This window comes from Phoca vitulina, unplaced genomic scaffold (genome assembly GCF_004348235.1).
Source record: "Phoca vitulina isolate PV1807 unplaced genomic scaffold, GSC_HSeal_1.0 scaffold2, whole genome shotgun sequence".
Classification (NCBI taxonomy): domain Eukaryota; kingdom Metazoa; phylum Chordata; class Mammalia; order Carnivora; family Phocidae; genus Phoca; species Phoca vitulina.
Window position 1 is genome coordinate 34,850,709 of NW_022589705.1, and position 16,861 is coordinate 34,867,569.

General features: G+C 39.2%; 1 protein-coding gene across 30 annotated transcripts in view; it reads right to left on the reverse strand.

Moving 5' to 3' along the window:
* The window catches only part of ADGRL2 (adhesion G protein-coupled receptor L2), a 609,188-nt gene extending 605,266 nt beyond the window's left edge, over positions 1–3,922 (reverse strand). For all 30 annotated transcript variants that reach the window (XM_032425185.1, XM_032425235.1, XM_032425144.1 and 27 more), the window contains exon 1: positions 3,548–3,922. The gene's annotated coding sequence lies outside the window, so the exon portion shown is untranslated. The remainder of the gene's footprint in view (positions 1–3,547) is intronic.
* Positions 3,923–16,861: the final 12,939 nt, after the last annotated feature.

Sequence of the window (16,861 nt, forward strand, 5' to 3'; positions counted from 1 at the left end):
ATATGACAAGACGGAAGAGTATTTTTTTTCTGATGGGAACAGTTGTTTGCATGAAAATTTTAATTGTTACCAGAACTTCAATGGAGTTACAAGGAAAGGTAGTTAGATAAAGCCTCAGGTTAATTTCCATCATTACCAAACACTTTACACCACTGAAAAATTCCAAACATATAAAGAGATGTCAATCTTGTTCTTTAGACAAGAAAAAAAAAAAATGAAAAATAAAGGTGGGGGGGACAGTGCTTCAAAGGCTGTCAGTAGACAAGTCAGTCAATTACAGATCTGATTTAGTTCTTAACTCCTTGAGGTAAAAGACAAATGTTCTGTAATGTTCTTGGCATGCATTAAATGAAAGAACTTAAAAAAAAACCAAACAACCTCTGCTATAATGGTAATACAGACAGATGTAAAGAGCTCTGGCGAGAGTTGAAAAATTGGAATCAGATATTAGAATCAAGACTATAAACAGGGCAATAGAAACGTTTTTGCTATTGGTGGTGGTGGGGGGGGTATCCTTATCATATTTAGTTATCTGAGCTAATTAGCCAGGGAGGCATTGTTGTGTGATGTTTTGAAACCAGTATCAGAATAAATGGGTTCAAATCCCAATTCTACCACAACTGCGAGGCCTTGGCTAAATCACTGAAGCTCCCTATACCTCAATGTCTTGATCTGTGAAATGAAGATGATGGTCCCATCCACCTCACAGTGTCATGCAGATTAAATTAATACACATAAAGCAATTAGTATCTGCTGAGTGTTCACTTGATAATTATGATCAATCCATACACAGCAATGTTTCAAGATTGAGAAAATATGTATGGCACGATATAGTCCTTCTTGAGGAATTTTGCACGTCTACAGATGATATAGGCATTGAATGTCTGCTGATGAAGCACATCATTTCCCCTCAAGCAGGGATGCGTTTCCCGGGCACCACTGAACACTCCCGAAGTTACAGAGAACTTATTAACACCCTCCATAGTATCCCTTTAAGATGATAATTTATCTTTTAAACTGCACTCAGTAAAACCAGCAGAAAAGAGCCAGGTGGGAATAACAACATGGTATTATATATAGCTACAGGTTTTACCAGTTCTATAGATTCTGCTGCAAGGCACACTCAAATGGAGTAAAATGTAACTTATCTCGAACAGTTGCTTGAATGAGTTACTGAAGGAATGGCAAGTTTACAGACGAAGCAAAAGAAACCCATGGGAGTTAAAGGCTGTGACCTTTTTATTTAGGATGCACAGTAAAACCTAATTTAAGGCATACAAGTTATTAGGTCTTTGGAGAATTTCCTAGGAGGTTTACAAACAAATGTGTAAGTCTATAAAATATGTGATTTTGAAATAGCTGTGAAATGATGGGTTGAAATTCCATGGGGGAATGCCGTCATACCTATCAAATACTGGTAATTTGGTTGAAAAGAGAATGCCTCGTTGTTTGCATTTTCTCTCTCCCCAGAAGGTCTCCCTGGCCACTTTTTTATATCTCTGCTCAGCTTGACTGCTGACAGAGTATTGCATGGCATTCCTTTGTTCTGAAGGGGCATCCTTTGGTTTTGCACTAGTCTCAAGTTCACACAACCAGACAACCTCACACACCTTTCCATCTGTTTAGGTTTTCCTGTGTCGGGTGCTCTTCTCAAACTCGTTTTAAATATGAAAGAATCACCCTCTACCATGAGTGACGAATCCATTTCTTTCCCTGTAATCCTGAAGATGTGAATGGAATCCTCCAGTGACAGTGTCTGGGAAGAAGATATTCATGGGCAACTACATGATTCGAATAGATACATTCAATTAGCCCTTCCTGGAGAAGCCTCAGTTTACTTTACCACTCAGTATTTCAAAGAGTTTTAAAGAAATTCTAATTACTGCACAGAAAATAAGTCAAATTCTTCTTCTCTTCCCTGTGTAAGGCTTTTATCACTACTGCTATAAAACATATATCCCCTTTTTTTTTTTTCTGTTGCTATCCTAGCAGAGTAGCCTGCATACCAATAGGATCACTAAAATGCCACGAAGCAGAACATATTCATCTGTTAAATTCTATGTACAGTAACCTAACAAATGCCAGAGACAGAAAGATTGCCCTCTGCACAGTAATGCTTGTGTAGATGTCTTCTTTATGCTAACAATGACAGGGCTTCATGCCTTGTACTGTACTCAAAAATCAGAGTGCATTTTTTTTTCTTCAGTAGAAGAGTCTGTATCAGAAAGAAAAAGAACCGCACATTTTTGGCACTGAGATATTTTATGTGGATAATAAATTTTTTCCCTTGAACTCCACTAACTACAAGTATCTACCTGGAAGATGAAATCTAAGATTTATGTCATCAGAACTATTCAGTATACCAGAGGATCATTTTTTCTTCTTTTCAGGACTGTCAACTTTGTTTACTGTTTATGTTCAATTCCATACTACACAAGAGATTAAATGGTCTTGTCATAGCTACATGTCAAACCTTCTGGAAAATAAGGTAATAAATGTAAAATTATATTAATAGGGACTGCTTTCAAAGACGTATTACATTTATTGAAAACTAAATTATAACTGGAATGTTATAATTATATTTGTACTAATCAAAAAGAGATTTTCGAGTCTATAATTTTATGGCATTTAGTATGTTTTAAAATTGGAATGACTAAGGAATGATTAAAATATTATTACAAGTAACTTCAAGGAAACACATATGAAGTCATGTAAGTCCAGAAATTGACTTCATAAATCAGCATGGATATCGTCAATTCTGTTAGCCTCTTAGGTGCATTTTTAATCTAAATGTAACCATTTGGCTATTGAAATCAGCCTTAAAAAAATGACATCAAACAATGTTGTATAAACAAGCTTTTTTGTTAGCCCTGCGACATTAAACTTTTTTATAATCTAATTTCAATCTCAAAACAATAAATAAGCGCATGTACAATCACAGGAACTGAATCCTGGCTAATTACAATACTTCTGCATAGCCTCATAACAATTTGTAAATTGTGAAGAATAAATCTATTTGACAGGCCTGTTAGCAATAAGGCCTTCAGCTTCTTGCTTTGCAGCAGAATGAAGTAAAATCTATCCTTTTTCTGGCTGTTGTTAAAAACATTTCAACAGTTAGTTCTTTTTCACAGAAAACGCTGCAGGTAGGTGCCAGGTTAAAAAAAAAAAAAAAACCCAAAATTAACACGGTTGAATTTTACCCTTGACTATGCTTGGCCGGGATGCATGAGAAGTTAAAACATACTGAGAGATTATTTTTTTTTAAGAAGGAAAACTTGAGAGAGGATTGTATTTCTAGATGAGCGAGTGGACACTCATCTTTCTGACATTGTAAAACTGAAGCTGGCTGCAGGGAAAATAAACATTACAATACCCGACACTTAAACAATTGTACCTCTTCGGTTAAGTAACAAAAGCGTGAGGCACCTGGAATCCCAGCATTTGTGCCTAATGCCAGCAACAATATAAAGCATTCAAGTGACATTTGATAATGAGCAGACAGTGGAGGCATTACACACGTCTTTAGAAGAATCAGACTTCCTACCTTGAAGAGACAGATGGAGGTAAGTTCCTTTATAAAAAAAAAGTTGTAAGTAAAGACAGGCGGCAGCTGCAGTAAATTGAGTCCTTTCAGTCACTGTATACATACAGCAGTTCTGCAATAAGGGGAAAAATATAATGGGAGGAGCGGCTGTGAACGAGTGACCTCCTCAAGCTGAGTCCTCTCTGTGAACCAAGCATGGAAAACCTCTGCTGCTGATTTGCATGGATTATCTCCACTTGAACAGATACAGAGCGGATACATTTAAATTGAGCTGGCACAATGGCAAAAAGATGGAAGAGTGACTGAATAAGGGACAGCGCAAGAGAGGGAGAGAGAAAGAGAAATAGACACGAGATCGGAGAGCGTGGATAAGCTGGTGCTTGCAGAACTGTGTCTCAGAAGAGCTACAGCTCCCTCTTCATGTCACAGTTGTAAGATAAGCAATGTTGTCATTAAGAACTGGTTAATCATAGGGAAAAATATACCCAGAGTAGCTGGTGCTCTAGCTGAGCCGGTTTTTGTGGACCTTTGAGGAGTCTTTCTGTTTTGTCATCAGGATTTTAGATGGTATGTAGAAAAATCTTTTATTAGGAGCCAGGTAAACACATTTGGATAAAACTCTTGAGTTTTGACTGAGATCAGAGCTTTGACTTGATTGACGTACGTGTATGTCAGTGAAGGAACGTAGACAATTTGTTAAGGAGAATGTGTATTTTGAAAGAGAATTAGTCCCTGTTAACTTTTAAAGAGGTAGTGCTATAGACTGCAGTGCGAAAAAGAAAATAGCATTGAATATTCATTAATGATTAATTCCCTGAAAGGACCCAAATGCACAACTGAAAGGGAATTTGGTGGTGGTGTTTTTTTTTTGTTTTTTTTTTTGTTTTTTTTAATCTCCTTAGATTGTTAATTGGGTTTTCTTTCCCCCCTTCATGTTGTCTTTTGCTGGCATTTCAGAATAGAAGAAATCCTTCTTTCTCTACAGTACAGATGTATCTTTAAACAGACAATGATTGTTTGCTTTTCCATTTAGCATCATCAGCGTTTTATATATTCCTATTCTTATTTTAAAAATGAGAAAGAGGGAGTGGAATATGATTGGAACTCTTGCCAACAGTCACTCAGTAAGTCCGTGGCAGATCTCAGAAGAAAAGAATAACCCTCAGTTGGCAAGTTAACGTGAAGCCTGCCTTCTCTTTGTGTAAAGGTGTCTGCAGATGCCCAAACAGGCAGGCAATTAGGTCAATGCAAAGGAAAAATCAGTCAAACCAGTTGGTTGACTGAATTGATCATAGCCTTGGGGAAGCCATTATTAACTTGATGTGAACCAAATGACATTGGTTAAATATATTTCAACAAATGACATTAAAACTCTCAACATACACATGTGTGGGATATTTGCAGAGAGTAGTAAAGGGACCAGTCAGATTTTTGCTGCTGTTGGGAACCCATATCTGGTCAGGAAAGAGAAAGAATTTAAAAGCAATTTACTTCCAGGAACTCTGCCTTGATGGACAGAAGTGATACTTTAAAAGAAATCTAAGGGAAAATGCCAACACACATTTTCATGAGATCTCATGAAGATCTGGAATTTCTGAAGTGTGCAGATTTAGTGACTATAACAGTGTTTAGGAAACAATTGCTTGAAAGTAAAAGGGTGAAGACAATAGTTATTTTATGTCTCTGATATCCGATGGTCTGATTGCTCTTTGAGTGGATGGGTGAGTTCTCAGGTTTCTGATATCAATTTGGATACAGCTTGCACACAGGTTGGCGTTGGAAGGTTATTGGGGTCTTAATATTACTTTTCAGATTGTAAACTCTTTGGAGTCAGGGACCATATAATATCCTTTAAAATATCTCCCCATGGGGCACCTGGGTGGCTCAATCGTTAAGCGTCTGCCTTCGGCTCAGGTCATGATCCCAGGGTCCTGGGATCGAGCCCCGCATTGGGCTCCCTGCTCCAGGGGAAGCCTGCTTCTCCCTCCCCTACTCCCCCTGCTTGTGTTCCCTCTCTCACTGTGTCTCTGTCAAATAAATAAATAAAATCTTTAAAAATAAATTAAAAAAATAAGTAAAATATCTCCCCAAATATTTTGAAAGTATCCTTTACATATTTGAGATATTTTGTGAATGTTTGCAGAGAAGATACTGGAAATAACTGTAAAGCACTCATATTCTGTATACCAGGTGTTTAAAGTAAAAATTGGATTCATAAATTGTGATGTCTTCTGTACCTCCGTGAAATAAAAGGAAATAAAATAAATACCATGAAAATGTCTTGCCAATTATGGGATTATAATAACAGTGCAAGTAGTGTTAGATTGTATATTGGCATGGAAGCTTAATTAGGTGTCCCCTTCCTCATACCAGGGGGTACCTTTCAGAAAGTGTGTTTAGGATTTGAGTCACAACTTTCTAGGCACCAGTGCTAACTCAGAAAATTATCAGCCTTTGTGTCCATGGGCAAGTTACTTAACTTGTGTGTAAAATGGGGATAAAAAATGCCTTTTATTGGGCTGCCTGGGTGGCTCAGTCAGATAAGCATCTGCCTTCGGCTCGTGTCATGATTCCGGGGTTCTGGGATTGAGCCCTGAGTCGGGCTCCCCACTGAGTAGGGAGTCTGCTTCTCTCTCTGCCCTTCCCCCTCCTCGTGCTCTCTCTCTTTCTCTCTTTAAAAATCCCTTTTTTATATGGTTGATGTAAGGAATAAAAGAAAGGGCTTAGCATAGCACCTGGGTAAATACCTAATCAGTGTAAGCTATTGTTCAATTATTTTGAATCTGTTTCCATTCAACGTGGTTGTCTCTCTCTGAATTGGGAAGTGTCACTACGGTGTCTATTGGATGTAGGAAAAAAAAAAAGATGACTTCTTTGTCTGTTCTTGGCTTTTTCTTGCCATTGTATGAAGAAGGCTCCTTCCTGGTCCCTGACAACCAGAAGGACTGGTGCCTCTACCTTTTTATAAAAGACAGAAATAGAGGTACTATTCTCAGGAGAGCTAGAGAGTGTTGTAGCAAGCAGATCCAACCTTCTGTACAGGAATAGGAAATGGCTTGTGTGGTACAAAGTGAAGGGCATCCAGAAGCTCCTGGTCCAGAAATATCTTCCCATCTGTCCTCTCCTATTTCCTGAAATGCCACCATTAGAAGTTTATTTCTATGTTTTACTGGCTTCCCATTCTCTTTTTCAATGCACATACTACTGGCAGAATTAACACATTAACAAGTTTACACTTAGAGTAACACATGAATTCATAGTTATTTTAATTATTGTATCAGAGATACTTTCTTCTAGTAACTAGCTAAGACCAACAACGCCAAGGAAAAGCCAGATTTCAATGAAGGTGGAGAGAGAGCTCGTTTGGTGTATACCAGACAGTGTGTGGGGATGCGATCCTAACAAGGGAAGTGCTAGAGCTGCCCTCGGGCACGCTTGGATCCGCCAGGATGTGAGAGATCCTGCAGCAGGCGCTCAGAGAGTAATGTGCAAGTGCTCGACACCCAGCTCCCACCCCTCAGCCCCGCCCCCGTGTGCTGGAACAAGGAACAAGGGTGCATTCACTCATTCCTTCAGCAAATATCCACTGAGTGTTTTGTTGGCAAGAAGCTAGGGCTGCCTATCTCAAAAGAGATAGTCCTTGCTCTCATTTTTATTGGAGATGATGGAAGCGAGCGTGGAAACAGACTGATTCTAATATTGGACATCTGTACAAAGGAAAAGAGTACAGAGCGAAGAAAGCAAGGAAGGCAAAGCACAGTTGGAGTGATTAAGGAGGCCTTTACAAGCTAGGCAGTGCCTGATGTGACTCCTGAAGGCAGAGTGGGCGCTGTTGGACAAGCAAGGGGAGCTGGCGAGGCTGCAGTGTGTGCCAGGTCGAGTGAACACGGGTGCGGAGGCAGGGCGGCATGAGAGAGACAACCAGCTGGGAAAATCAATTGAGTATGCTCAGAGCAGAGGATAGAAGGATGAGTGGGAAACGTGGAGAGATGTGACCGCAATGTTAGAAAGAACCGAGGAGCAGGTCACAGGAAGGAGACACGGGGCGCAAGCACGACAGATCCTTTGTGACTCTGGGCCTCAGCCTTGGACCTTTGTCCCTCCTCTGCCTCCGTATGCCTCGTGCATGCACTCACCCGGGCTCCCCAGCCCTGGGAACACATACAGAGGACAACGTTTAAATGAAAAGGAGTGCTATCCCCGGTGAGGAAAGGGGGGATGTATTGCCAATTAGATTAGAGATTTAAGTCTGTAGGGAATTGAAATATTCTGAAATCGTTTGTGAGGGGCCGCCACCCCATACGGTAACCTACAGTGCTGAATGGCATATTCATCTATGAATTAAAATTAATTGTGTTTGGAGACTTGGGGATGTAGCAAATCAGGGTGGGAATCACTGCTGGAGCCCTGAAACTCATTTAGCATATAAAAAATACAGCACTTTGAAATCCTTAGTGAGACAGATTACCAGCATTAGTGCCATTAATACTAATGATGGTTAATAATTGGAAAATCATATTTATAAAAACAGTAACGATAACGGAGTCAAACCGGATAGCAAACCTCCCAACTCTAATCTAAAATGCTGTATTATAAGCTTCCTGTTCTCTTCTGTTGCTTGAATCTTAGTTATTTTGACACATTTATCCAGAAAATATCAAAGTTTCTATACTTAACCCAAGAATGACAAATTGCTTCTTGTAAATATTACACTTACAGTAAAATTCACTATAAGATAAATGATTACATAGATATTGGACCCAGTAGTGGGAAATATATTTGAATTCTAATAAGGACTGGTTCAAGCTTAAAAACAATTAATAACTGTCAATTTCCCATAAACACAATGACTAGTAAGACCTCCAAAAAGGGCACGCAAACCACAAATGATTGAAAAATTATGCTGATTAACAGAATGACTGAATACATTAGGATTCTTTTAAATTATCTTTCGATTGCTGCCTTCGTGCTGCCTTCCACCCACCCAGTGGAGGTGACAAGAGTTCTGGTTAGTCCAGCATTCAGCCCTTTCCCCAATATTTTCAAACTACTTCCAGTTCTCTGGCAGCCAAGGAGGGGTGCCACTTGGATCTCCCGTCAGGGAGAACCTTGGGGCTCTGCAGCAAGGGGGGAAGGGAGCTGACAACCAGCGGGCATTAGCACCCACCCAGTTCCCCTCCTCAGGCAGCTCTTGGACAATGACTGAGTGTAATGGGGCTCTGAAGGCCGGGCTGTGTTGCCCAGTGCAGGACTCCTCTGAGGCTTTCCCTGCCCAACCCTGCCTCTCCCGGCATTTGACTCTCGCAGGCTTGGGTCCCTCATAGACGTCTTAGACCCCCAACTCCTCTCAGTGTTCGCTTCGCAGCAGATGCAAGTTCCTAATAGTCCACAATGTATTCACTTGATGCAGAACCAACTTTTCTTTCTTTTTTCTTATTTCTTATTCCCTTCAATTTCCGAAGAACTGAACTCTTACTCTTCATTTATCGATAGGACCCCTAGAAAGCTCCTCACTGTGTTTTAACTTTCCAATTGTTTTTGTTCTTGGAAAAAGAAAAGATTCTTTGGAGAGCTGAAGATTCTCCAGGAGCTGCTCTCATGGAATGGCTTCTCAGATTCCTACTGTGTTTCCACACCTCTGACGTACTGAGTACAAAACACAACGATGCTACCAAACACAGAATTGAACAGTCCAATAGGCTTATTAGGCTAACTGCAGCAGACAGACAATCAGCACAAACAACATGTTGATGTATTTAGATCAATAAGGCTCTGGAAGACATTCAGGTTCAGTGCTGAAAGAAGTTCACATTAAGGAAGGTTTGAAAGATGTAAGAGAGTCTAAAAGGAGTTAGGGTAAGGGAGATAGGTAGTGTAGGGGAGGAAAAACTTTGCCTTTTTCTCTCCTAGGTTCTTTGGATGGGCTAATAATTAAATTGATACAAGACAGATTAGCCAAATTTAATTTCCTACATATGGGAGCCCCATAAAAATGTGAGTCCCAAAGGCAGTCAGGCAACTGAGGCTTATATAACATCCTGAGCTAAGGAAAGGAGTTGAGGATTGGGGCTACAAAGAGAAGGAAAGCCATTACAGGAAGGCAGAGGAGGTGTTTGGAAAGCAAAGGTTGCCCTGTTATGAAGATACAAGATGTTCAGTAAAAAAGTTGTCTCTGGTGATGGCTATCTTCCTGGTACAGGCCCCTTTCCAATGTAAATTTAAGCAGTTGCCAGGGAAATAAAGAGCTTTTCCTGGGTTTGATTGCCTTTCACTCAAAATAATCCTCGTGCCAAGGAGACATTTTGGGGTGACAAAACCTGCTCTCCTTCAGTAGTGTAAATTCTTTATGATGCATGCAGTAACAGAGAAAAACGGATGGGGCTTTGGGAATGAAGTCATTAGTGGAAATGACTGAGCACTGAGATTTTAAATTCAGTAGTTATCTCTGTCACCAAGGCATTTGTATGTTTCTACTGCAAAAGGGTAGCAACTTGCCTCTGCATTCCATTTGTAAAACACTTGGAGTTTCCCAGACAATAGTATTGTTTAACAAGAAAGGCACATCACCATTAATGAATCCTTTGTATGAGATTCTAAGATGAACATCAGTGAAGAACAAAAGGGTGCTTTTGAAAAACTTTGCTTTCTGCAAGGGATTCCAAAGGAGACCCGTGTGACTTATGCAAAGATGAGATTTACCTGAACTCTAACCCTTAAAGAAAAATGGCTCTTTATAACACCCGCTACAAGTCAAGAGGTAAGTGTATTGTTAACTTGTATATACAAATACAACTATTCCAGAAGCAATCTAAAATAAATCATTGTTCTAGGTTAATATAAAGCCAACGAGTATCAAGCTCCCTTAAAAAGTTATTCCAAATATGTATTGTGTTTAAAAAAATTTAGAAAAAATGCTTATTTTGACCATTTCTTGCGAATGCCCACATTAGTTCAGATTTTTTTTTTCTCACTCATTCTTTCACTCATTCATTTCTTTAAAAAAAAATATGTGTTCCACATCTATTGTTCTGGGATACAGCTGTGAACAGGAGAGCCTTGTGTCCCTGCTTATAGGGTAGTTAGCAGGGAAGAGAGACACAAAAACAAGCAGTTATATTAAATGACGCTATAGATTGCAAAAACCGCGCCAATATTTAGTAACTTCTCCGCTAGGTAGAGGGAGTCTATTTCCTCATCCTTTGATGCTGGACTGGTTTTGTGACTTGCTTTGACTAAAAATGGAGGAGAAATTGTGCCAACTCTGAAAGTAGTAGGCTTCAAGAGGCCTTGCAGCTTTCGCTCTCACACTCTTGGAACTCTCGGACTGCTTTGTAAAGAAGTTCAGGCCAGCCTGTGGAGGATGAGAGACCACACAGAGAGAGACCCCAGTCATCACAGTCATCTCACCTGAGGCCTTTATGAGTCAGCCAGCTCGTGTTGACCTGCTAGATAATTGTAGATGCATGAGCAAGTCCAGACAAGATCCTCAGTCGGTGGCCCAGACCAGAAGCATGGTCAAGATAAGCCAGTAGTCAATTTGCAAAACCGTGAGCTAAATACATGTTTTTTGTTTGTGTTAAGTTACTAACTTCTGGGGGTAGTTTGCAAAAGCAAACTAAAATAAATGACCAGAAAAGTTATAATAAGGATAAACTTAATGTGCAGAGCATAGAGACAGGTTGATCTAACCTACTGAAGTCAGAGAAGGCTGCCAGAGGGAAATGACATCCATCCTGAGACCTGATGGATGAGGACTAGCAGCTAGCTAATGACCTTGACCCCCCAAATATAAAAGCTTTATAGAAACAGAGGCATTCCTATCATATCCATCAAAAGTAACTCACAAATATCTAAGCCCAAGACCTTGGATTCACCCTTGACTCTACCTTTTATTTTACATTTCACATGTAATCTTTTGTAATTCTGTCATCTCTACTTTTAAAATATGTCTAGAATCCAACCACTTCTCACCACCTCCATTACTACTGTTCAGGTACAGGCCACATACTCACCTGAATTTTTGCTTTGTGTCCTATGGTCTGTCAGATTCTACTGCACTGTTGTCCTTCTTCCCTAGTCCATTGTCACCACGGGAACTAGAATGAACCTGCTAAAACACAAGCCAGATCTTGCCACTCCTCTACTCAGAACTCCATGTAACAGATTTGAATATGGACCCACAAAAGATATGTTCACATGCTAACCTCTGCCACCTGTGAATGTGACTTTATTTGGGAAAAAAAAAAGTCTTTATAGATATAATTAAGTTAAGGATCTTGAGATGATTATCTGGGTGGGCTCTAACTCCAATGACAAGTGTCCTTATAAGAGACAGAAGAGGAAAAGACACCAGAGTGACGCAGAGGAGATCACGTGAACACGGAGACAGAGATTGTGTTGATGTTGTCCCAAGCTAAGGAATGCCTAGAGTCAGCAAAGGCAGGAAGAGACAAGGAAGGAATCTCCTTTAGAATCTTTGGAGGTAGCATGGCCCTGCACACACCTTGATTTTGGACTTTTGATCTCCATAACTAAGAAAGAATAAATATCTCTTGTTTTAAGTCACTTAGTTTGTGGTAATTTGCTAAGACAGTCCTAGAAACCAATATATTTCCAAGGGCTCCTTGTCTCATTCAGACTAAAGCATAAATGCCAAAGTCCTTGCATTGACCAACGAGTCCCTCCCTGGACTCCTTTCCCCCTACTTTTTTTTTTTTTTTTAAAGATTTTATTTATTTATTTGACAGCGAGAGACACAGCGAGAGAAGGAACACAAGCAGGGGGAGTGGGAGAGGGAGAAGCAGGCTTCCTGCAGAGCAAGGAGCCCGATGCGGGGCTCGATCCCAGGACCCCGGGATCATGACCTGAGCCGAAGGCAGATGCTTAACAACTGAGCCACCCAGGCGCCCCCCCCTACTTTTGACCCCTCTGAAATCATATCCTACACCTTCTCCCTACCTTCTCCACTTGGACCTCTGGCCTACTTGATGTGCCTCCAACACAAAAGGCATGTACCTTTTTCAAGTCCTTTGATTCACTGTCCCCTCTAGCTAGCATGTCCTTCCCCCAGATACCTTGCCTGCATGACTCAAGATTTTTATGAAATGTCTTTTATGTGGTGAGTGCAGAGAGTGATCACTTTATTAAAATTCCATTTACTGCCCAACATTTCCACTCTCAGCTCAATCTTGTCCCCCTATCCTGACTTACTTCTCTCTACAGCATTTGCTATCCTCTGAGCTAATATATATTGTACTTATTCATTTGTTTGTTAACTATCTTCTCAAGTAGAATATGAGCTCCATAAGAGAGAAATTTGGGAGCTTTTCTCATTGCTTTTTGCCCAGCACTTAGGAGACATGGCCAGTAAATAACTGTTTATTTTAATAAATGATATGTTTATGAGTTGAGGAAAGTATATGGGAAATCTAGGAACTCCTACTTCTGCTACTGGGGAACATTTCCAAATCTCTCCAGAGTTCCTATTAGCTGTCGAATAGCATTCATACTGCTAATTCTCTGGAGTAGAAGAGCATAGATTCTCTAATTTTACAGGACAATGACACTATTCTGTTATGGCAAGAAGATCATATACAATTTGTACTTTGAAACCCCTTGGTTTTCTCTTGTCACTTTATATTTGACTTCATACCAGGCTCCAGAACTCCCAGTGAAACAGTAATGGAATAGCAGCAGTGCTAGCAACAGGTAATGCAAGTTAAAATTTAGGGGCTTAAAGAAGGATTGAAGGGAACAGGATCAAAAGGTGGATATGCATGTAAAGCGGTCTTGGGATGAGGGACAGAGAATGTGTCCTTTGCTGATTTTCTTTGGTGGTATTTCAAAGAATTTAGGGCATATTTTTACAGAATGGCAACTTCTAAGCATCAATTACATATATACTTGGTTGTATAAACACATAAAGAGTTTGCACTGATCCTGCCAGTTCATGCTTCCTACACAGGGGGCTATGAACTTAAATGTCAACATCAATGCACTTGCAGATATACGTATATATATATATATATATATATATATATATAGTCAGTATTCCTTTCTCCAAAATATACAGGACAATATAAAGTGTCACAAGACATCTTTTGCACCATTCTCAGTCATCAGAGGAAGAAAAATGGATAAAACAGAAGGCTCCAGAAGTTTCTGTTACCATATCTATGTTATCCGGCTTTAGTAATTTTGCTTTCTTTATGTAATTCCAGAGATGTTTGCATAGCAACAAAAACTGAGACAATACTTCTATCGTTTGAAAAGCAATGGGAGTGCTGAAATGAAAATATAAGCAATCAGCAGGAACATAAATGAGAGGCTATATTCCAGAAGTGGAATTAGTTCAACTAAACCAACGTCTAACATAGTCAAGGAGTTAATAGTGTTGTGGTATTTTAATTACGGTTGGAGTTTGGGTTTGATTCAGATAAAAATCCTCAACTGCTTATCCCTGGCATACCAGGACTGCCCAAACATCTTGGTCTGCAAAATTAGGCTGGGAATAGCGCCCAAATAGGATTTCTGAAAAGATTTTTGGGATTTTCTTCTTTGACTAAGGCTTGAAATTCTGCAAGGATTGCAAGAATAGTCTTTTTTTAAATGTTTTGGCTAGAAGCTGGGAGTGAAATAACACAAGAAAAATGTTTATGTGTATTTGCAATGAAAAGTTACCTATAATGCTTATATATTTAAGCAATGTTTGAGTGGAATTGTTTTATTTTTTATTTTGCTCAAGACAAGAACAATAGAGAAGCAGACTTAACTATCTGCTTCATTTTGATGGTAGATTAAACAAATATCTATTTAAATATCCAATTCCAGCAAATTGGAAATTGGTCATGTATGGGAAAACAAGAAATTCAGTGATCAGTGGGAGTTTTAAAAAAACACATTTATAGTATTTGAAAATGCCCTGCAATATTGTTTTCTTAGGGCTTTGCAGTGAAAAGGGGTAGATAAAATGTTATCTCTTCTATTCTTCTTTGTGCCTAGTAAAAAGTTGTTGGGGAGGGAATTTTTAGACATCTAAGTAAAATAACTCGGAAGTATATGAAAATTAGTTACATAAGTTCAAAGGAAAACGATGAAAAAAAAAAAGAAAGGTGTATTTCATTCATTCAACGAAAGTTCACTGAGCACTTTGATGTTGAGGATCCAGTGGATAAAAGAGACCCCATGGAGGTTGCAGTATATTGGTCTAATGGTGGAGTCAGATATTAAAGAAGCAAATAACAGCCACCTATCTGTCTACCTTTCTGTCTATCTATCTAGCTATCTATCACGCATTACTATCATCTATCTAATTATAGGCTGCAATATGTTTTATGAAGGATGTGAATTAGGCCCTATGGTATAAATAAGAGGAGGACTCTTGGCTGCTATAGAGGATGTCCTGGAGAGATGCATAAGTGGAAGTGGAAAAACCTAGGAGGAGGTCTTTGTCATAGTAAAAATGTAGCATGAGGGTGGCTTGACTAGGGTGATAGTGATGGAAATAAAATAGGAATGGACAGATTTAAATTACAACCTGGAAGTAGAAAAATTAAAAGACTTGGTGATGGAGGATGAGGAAAAAGGAAGACTCCAGAATGGCTTCTAAGGCAGTGCATAGATGGTCATGTCATTCACTGTCAGAGACAGCGAAGATTCAGGGAAGAACTAGATTAGAAAGAAATCAAGAATTTTGAATATGTTATGTTTGCAAGATCCATGATACCTTCAAATAGAGAAGTAAGTAATATAAGCTGTTGGACATATGAATCAGATGCTCAGAGGAGAGGCCTGGTCTAGGGATATAAATGAGGTCATGTAATTACAATCAAGTATCTCTTCTGCTTAAACACTCTCAGTGGATTCCCATTGCTATAGCATGCAGTTCAGTGTCTTTAAGATGTTATTGAAGCCCATCTACTATCTTACCTTTAAAACCTTATAGGATTTTTGGTGAGCGCTGTGAATTGTGTAAGACTGATGAATCACAGATCTGGACCTCTGAAACAAATAATACATTATATGTTAAAAAAAAAAAAAAAAGAAGATAGCAGGAAGGGAACAATGAAGGGGGGGAATCGGAGGGGGAGATGAACCATGAGAGACTATGAACTCTGAAAAACAAACTGAGGGTTCTAGAGGGGAGGGGGTTGGGGGGATGGGTTAGCCTGGTGATGGGTATTAAAGAGGTCACGTTCTGCATGGAGCACTGGGTGTTATACGCAAAAAATGAATCATGGAACACTACATCAAAAACTAAAGATGTAATTATGGTGATTAACATAATGTAATAATAAAAAAAATACCTTATAGGATTTGTGATACATGAAATTATTTTTTCCTGGATGCTAGTATGAGTTAAGATGTAAAATGACAAGTGAAAAGTGAGGTGCTCAATTCTGCATGTGATCTTTCTTCAGCAAGATAGTGTCCTCTGTGTATTCAGTTTATTTTTACTTCAGTAATAACACTTAATAGACTACATCACCATTTATCTATTTATAGTTCTGTTTACTCTACTAGAACATGCATTCATCAAGGAAAGAATAGTTTTTATTAATCTTGTTATACCCAAGGCCTAATATCCAGAGCCCAGAGTGCTTGACACATAGTACATGCTTAATAAATCTAACTGGTAATGCATATTAAACAGAGCAAATAAAAATTAAATTTGCTTGGACAATTTTATAGACTCTATGAGCTCAATTCTAGAGTATTGTTGAGCCAGTGCTAGGAATCCCATGAGGGTAAACTAAATGCTAACATATGACATTTTGATCTTCCGTGAAATGTTAAATTGGGGTGTCTTGTAGGTCCTGTGCACGGTAATGAGAGTTCTGAATTCTACTGACATGCTTGGTACCCAAGAAGAAAGCTGAATGGAGGGAATGTTGTAAGAAAAATAAACCTGAGGTTCTTTCTGCCTTCCCTCCCCGCAACTTGACTCTTACACATGTCATTACCAGAAGAAAGGGATACCATTTTCTTTCCACTTCTAAACATATTTAGTCTGCTTTTTGGATATTTCTTTCCCTCTGCAAGTCTGTATTGGAAGCGAATTTTCAACTGTTATTTCTATAACAGTATGTTTTGGAGTCAAGGAGTATATTTTATGAGACACTATGGCTGACCTCCTCATTCCCTAGGGATGACCTTAACCTTGTCTAGGTATGAGTCCTGTCCCAGTTCTTTTTCAAGAGAAATTTAAAAGATCTTTAGAACCAATGTGGTCTCTAGGTGGTAACAAGCTCAAGATCTCTGGTATGTCTAGTTTTTAGGCCTAAACTATTCTGAATGCCACAGCAAATCCCAGAA